Source organism: Gorilla gorilla, chromosome 6, assembly GCF_029281585.2.
Source record: "Gorilla gorilla gorilla isolate KB3781 chromosome 6, NHGRI_mGorGor1-v2.1_pri, whole genome shotgun sequence".
In the NCBI taxonomy this organism is placed as follows: Eukaryota; Metazoa; Chordata; class Mammalia; order Primates; family Hominidae; genus Gorilla; species Gorilla gorilla.
The window spans coordinates 24,978,456-24,984,455 of record NC_073230.2 but is presented as its reverse complement, the minus strand read 5'-3'; positions in this window follow the sequence as shown (position 1 = coordinate 24,984,455).

Here is a 6,000-nt window from a genome sequence, read left to right as displayed (position 1 = left end):
ACACTCTTAGCCGGAATTTTTAAGCCAGAATATTTTAGTTTCCCTTTGGTGAACAGTAATTTAAAGCAGTTCAAGCTTTCCTTTGCTAACTTTTAAAAGTTGTGTAGATTTTTCAAACCTCAAGATTATTCACCTAAATAATTGTTGAAACCTGTTACTATGTTCTGCCCACATTATGGCATATCAGAGTTTCCTTGGAAATTAAAGGTCATATTTTCCCCATACTATATAGATTCAGAATGAATTCCAAAACGAAATCACACCTCTTTTTTGTCTGCTTACAATTTGAAACTCATGTGCTTTCCTATCCAATTAATATGGAGGGTTTATTTTAACAGTACTTCATCACTTCTTATTATTCGTTCTCCATGGGTTTATATTAACAATGAATGGTGAAATAGTTAAACTACTAAGTTTATGATCACCCACAGCCCTGTGAAGGTCTGGAACCACATCACAAAAGTCTTTTGACACAAAAGTAGAACATATTTATTTTGGAAGAGAAACAACATTAGTGGAGATTTGGATATATTTTTGTTTGTACTAGAACTAAATTAATCAAGCCAGAAAAGATTGCCTAGCAACATCTGACATTAAAAGATTCCAAAACAAAAAATAAACCACATGAAGGATAAGATAGAAGACAGCCCAAATCCCATCCAGATAAGAGTCATACTCTGTAAATGGAGCTGCCTTTAACCCTAAAGAGAAACAGAAAAGAAATTAGAGTTAAATACAAAGGAAGAACTAAGTTAACATAAACTGATATATATTGAGTACCTACTAGATTTCAGATCCTGCACCAGGACATGGCATACATCTCATTTAATCTTAAAATACTGATGATCTCCATTTATAGAGAAGCAAGGCAATGTAGTTAAATATCACTTAACCCGTAAAGCCTGACATCTGTTTAGATTCTTGCTAGATTCTTATCACTTACAGAAACCTAGGCAAATTTGTTATCTTCAAATTGCAGCCAGAAAGTAGTATGTTTTGAAAAAACATAACTTTATACGTTTGAAATCGTTTCTCAGAAAGTTAACTAGAATATTCAACTTTTCAAACTTTCTGATTAAATGAATTCTTGTTGCTGGAACAGACACATACATGGTGTGCCCGCATCAAGGCAGAATTCTATGGAGGCAGCACTGATAGGCAAAGTTGGCCAGGGCTACTGCCACTTTAGAGGGGAGGATGGTTCTGATGGTAAGAACCAAGAATTGATGGTTAGTGCTAGGTTTGGAGACTCTTCCAAAACTGTAAGTCTTTTAAATAACAGAATTAAAGTTTTTTTATTTGTTCTGAAAAAGCTGGAGAGGGAGAGAGACAGCGAGTGTGAGAGTGTACAATATCAAGTTATAGCAGAGGAAAGAAGACATCAGCTAAAAATAATTCTTAAGATGTAACACTCTACCAGAGCAGGGGGTCAAAGGATATGTTATCAATGGATTCATACATATGCTTGTTTTGGTAGTAGATGGAAACCCTGAAGTGGTGACATGTGGTCATCTTGTGATTTGCATGGTTTAGACATTTATATGGCTTTTTATTTGGTTACTATTTTAGTATGGGTATCTATGTTTGTGTATATGTGTGTTTTTTTTCTTTTCTTTTTTTTTCTTCCTTTATGCCATGGTCCAAGCCACTGAGCACCCTTCCGATTTCTACCTCAGTCTTCTCAAGGGGCTACAAGGCTCAGATCCAATTAAGGAGCAGAGAAGCCTGTAAAGTAAAACCTTCCAGGGACCTGACTCTTCCCCACTACTCCATCTTCTTTCCTAAAATCACTGTTTTCTTTAGAGTGAGCAGAACTGGGCTTTCCTTTAGGCTCTTTTTCCAATCTACACAGAGCTGTCAAGGTCACATTAAATTAATAAAACAGTTCATTTTTTTAAAGTCACATTATCTAGGCTAGAAAGAAAAATCAGAATGAGATACAAGTTGGATCTAGAAAAGCTTAATGAGTTTAATTCTACTCTTCAAACTTGGCAGGGAAAAACGTTGGCTTTCTTGGCAGATAAGGTGAGCATTCTCTCTGTTCATCACCATATTGAACACTTTAAGAAAGAGCAGGCAAATAAGTTGGCTCCCCTGAGAATCACTCGGTCTTACTTCTAACGGTATTGTGAAAACATCTATTCTGTTTCCTGAATCTTTTCAGCAAGTCTTTCTTCCTTCATCCCTCTGCACTTTCTCCCCTGAAAAACACAACAGAAGACATATCCTCCCAAGGTAGGACAATCTACCCTGGGGCAGTGGGCTCAAAGACACAGTAATCCTTCTTCTTCCTGTTTCACTAGGAGTTACACATATGCTCCCCTAGCAAGCTTCCCAGTGTGTTGTTAGGGACTAACCTTAAGGAGTCCGTAATTCTCAAAGCACCTTAAGAAATATCATTTGGGAATTTTCAAGATTATGAGGTGTAAGAGAAATATTATAGTTTTGATATTCTTCTCGCATCTCTCAAAAAATTACATGAATCTAAAACACACATCCTCATGGATAATAAAAAGTATTTTTACATTTATATGGGATTATAAGTAAAAACAGTTGTCTGTAATGAGAAATCCAAAAGCATTTTGCCTTAGAAGAACAGCACTGGAAGAGATTTAATCCTGTCATTTAAGAATCCTGGGTTTTGAAGATTACTCGGGAAGGCATCATCAAAGTTCATTATAGCTGACTTGAGTAGAAACTTGAATATTTGAAGTAAATGTTTTATATGTGGAAAATGTTTTGGAAGACTTACATTTAGATAGAGTTTCTGGCTACAATGGTTGATTTCTATTGAGCCTTTTGAGAAAGACTTATTTACAACCAAACTAGCTGTATATCAGTGTTTGGGCCAGGCAGTGGAGAATAGGAAACTAGGCGAAGTTTGATTGTGTCCTTGGCTACTGCTTTGTGCACTCTTTTGCTTCCCTTTCTTAGCAGCACATTCTCAATACTCAAAGAACTTCACCTTGAAGTGCCACAGAAAAGTCTTATTGGTAAAATGATCCTACCGGGTCTAACTGTGAGTCCCAAGGATCTCCTCCAAGTCAGGAATGGGACCTTCTTCATTCGGGCCTACTTCTTCAAATGGCCTTATTAGCAACTAAAGATTTCTGTGGAAATGTGTGTGTGTGTGTGTACATTTGAGGCCTGGTAAATGTGGGGAAATGGAATGGTTCCTGTGTTTTTCAGAACCATATGTTTCCTAAGTGACTATTGCTTATTTTCTTTCCACATTCTTCACACACAAACACTCCTGTTGAGTATATTTGTTAAGCAGAGTACCACAGGAATGTTGGTTTTCTGTTTACTTGTTCCAAATTGACTAGGGGCGAATTCCACCTGGAATCCTAAGTTTTCAAACAATCCTGAGCAGCCAGGCCAATGGCTTGGCGAGGGGGACATGCATAATAGGGAAGATCCATTCTCCATGTATGCCAACCTTTCTTAATCCCTGCAGCGAACGCTCAGTATTGTGGGGTAGGGGAGCCCTCTTTTTAGAAAATTTCAATAATTACATTGCAATCCTTAGTCATTGACTATCCTTTGCTTTGGAAGTAGACACTGTTCTGTAGATGCTGGAGGCCCATTTAGTGATGTCTATTAGAGACTACTGTCTTTGTTCTTTATGATAAAAGGAATGCAAGTTCAACTCGAACAACATCAATGAATGCAAACAAACCTATAATCTTACCATCCCAAATAATTTTAATACATTTTGGTGAATATCCTTTCAGTCCTTTTTAAAAAAGTTACTATGCATATGTGTGTATAAAAGAGGTGCTAGGTAGGAGAGGAGGAGAGAGCCGGGAGGGGAGTGGGCAGGCCTATTTGTCATAGTGCTTTGGAGCTTTCTCCTTTCATCTTTTAGCTCATTGTGGACATTTTCTCATGACAATAAATATTCCTCTGTTAAAGTGATTGTCAACCAGAGACAATCTTCACTGTCAGAGAACATTAGGTAACATCTGAAAACTTTTTTTTTTTTTTTTTCTGCTACTGGCATCTACTAGATGCTGGGGATATACTGCTAAACATCCTACAACGCACAGGACAGTCCCCCATAAGAAAGAATTACATAGCCTAAATGTCAATAACGCTAGACTTTGCCATGGCAGATGAGCAGAAAGCGAAATGGTATGGCCTGAGTTTACATATAGGCATTTGTCAGGCCCAAATCTAAACCATCAGATTAAAAGGAAATAATATCTATAAGGGTTTAGCATACAACCTGGAATATAATAAGGGCTCTATACATTTTAGCTATTATTTAGGCTTAGAACCAACAAGTGTTCTAACTTTGCAGAATTCCCTCTCTGTTACGTCCTGCAGCCAGTCCAGTGTGGACATCTCTTCACTATGTCCTTGGTAATTGATTATCATTTTGGTCATGACAGCTCTGTTTGGTCAGAGCCTGAATTGCTATGCTCAGGGTCATGTCACCAATCCAATATGTGCAGCTGAACTCAAACAACATTGAGAACAAAACAACCAACTTTTTAGAAAAGGCAGTCTCCTGTAATAGCACATTATATATACATATATTTCTTTCCCCCAAATGACCAGGTGAATGTAGATAAGGCTGTTCTTCTTCAAATCAGTCATATTTTTAATTATTCTTCAAATTATTTTGTATTAGAGTCTGATCCTTTTTCTTTCTCTTCATAAGCCAGGAATAGGTTTGTTGTATTGATGCTGACAGAAAATTCGTTTTGGTATTCAACTTTTTACATGCAGTGTTCATATTTTTGAAAGTGTCTCTTGATCTGTGTTCAGATGTCTGCAAAGCACCTTTTTAGTTGCCTGGAGGGAAATACACATGCTTCCAATTTCCATTAACCTCACATCTCTCCAGGGAATGTCTCATGCCTTTTTCATCTCTATACCCAGTGCCTACCACGGTGCCTAATTGTAGGTGCTTAACACACATTTACTGAATCAAACTGAATATGACACATTTCCCAGCATCTGAAATATCAAGTATTATAAAAGGTTGAATAAAATTGAAGAGCAATAGTTGTTGCTTTACTTTTCCTTAGGTTATCGAGTCAGTCTTTCCTTCCTTCTTCCCTCCCTTTCTTTTCTGAGTTTGTTGTATTTCTGGGGCTAGGCAGGCAGTGGGATACAGTAAAAAAAAAAAAAAAAAAAAAAATTCAGAATATCCAATCCTTTGACCATCTTAAATTTAACCAGTTGTGTTTACATATGATCTTTTCTGAGATCCTTTTTAAAATACTGTGAAGTAGGAGGTACAACATTTTAGTGTTGTATGTTGTTTTTCCTTAAAGGACCAGAAAGTACTGACCACACACAGACAGATTTTCTCTGTGTTCTGCTGTAAAGTAGATCACTATTGCTGTTTTCAGAAAAATGAAGCCAGTCTAATTCCAAAGAGTTCAAATTTTCATCAGAAATATTGCATTGCCTAATCTCGCACAATAAACAACAAGGTTCACTTTACACTGCAGAGATTCTTGGGAGGGTGGTAGTGTTCGCTTGAAGCAGCTCTTCTAGAGATGCTAGTAGTATCCATAAGTCACCAGAAAATTAGTTGCTAGTTGCATTTCTGAGAAAGTTAAGTCAGAGTCTTGAACCCCACCAAATTCTCTATCCATTGCCTAAATGCAAAGCACTTAGAGCCCTGTTTGGCATAGGATCAGCACTGTATAATTGTTAGCTTTTTATGGAATAATAGCAGGCATGCTGGTCTTGTTTATTCTCTTATCAAGGAAATGCTTTCACATTTTCCCATCAAGTACCATGTTTACCATAGGCTTCTGTAGAAATATTTTATTAGGCTCCTTTCTATTCTGAGTTTTCCAGGAATTTCTTTAAAAATCATGAATAGGTACTAAATTTCATCTAATACTTTTTCTGTACCTGTTGAAATGATTGTATAATTTCTCTCCCATAACCTGTTAATGTGTTGAATCATTGATTTTATTATATTAATTTTCTATTCTTGAGATAAAACCAAATTAGTCAACATGTTTTGCCTTTTGT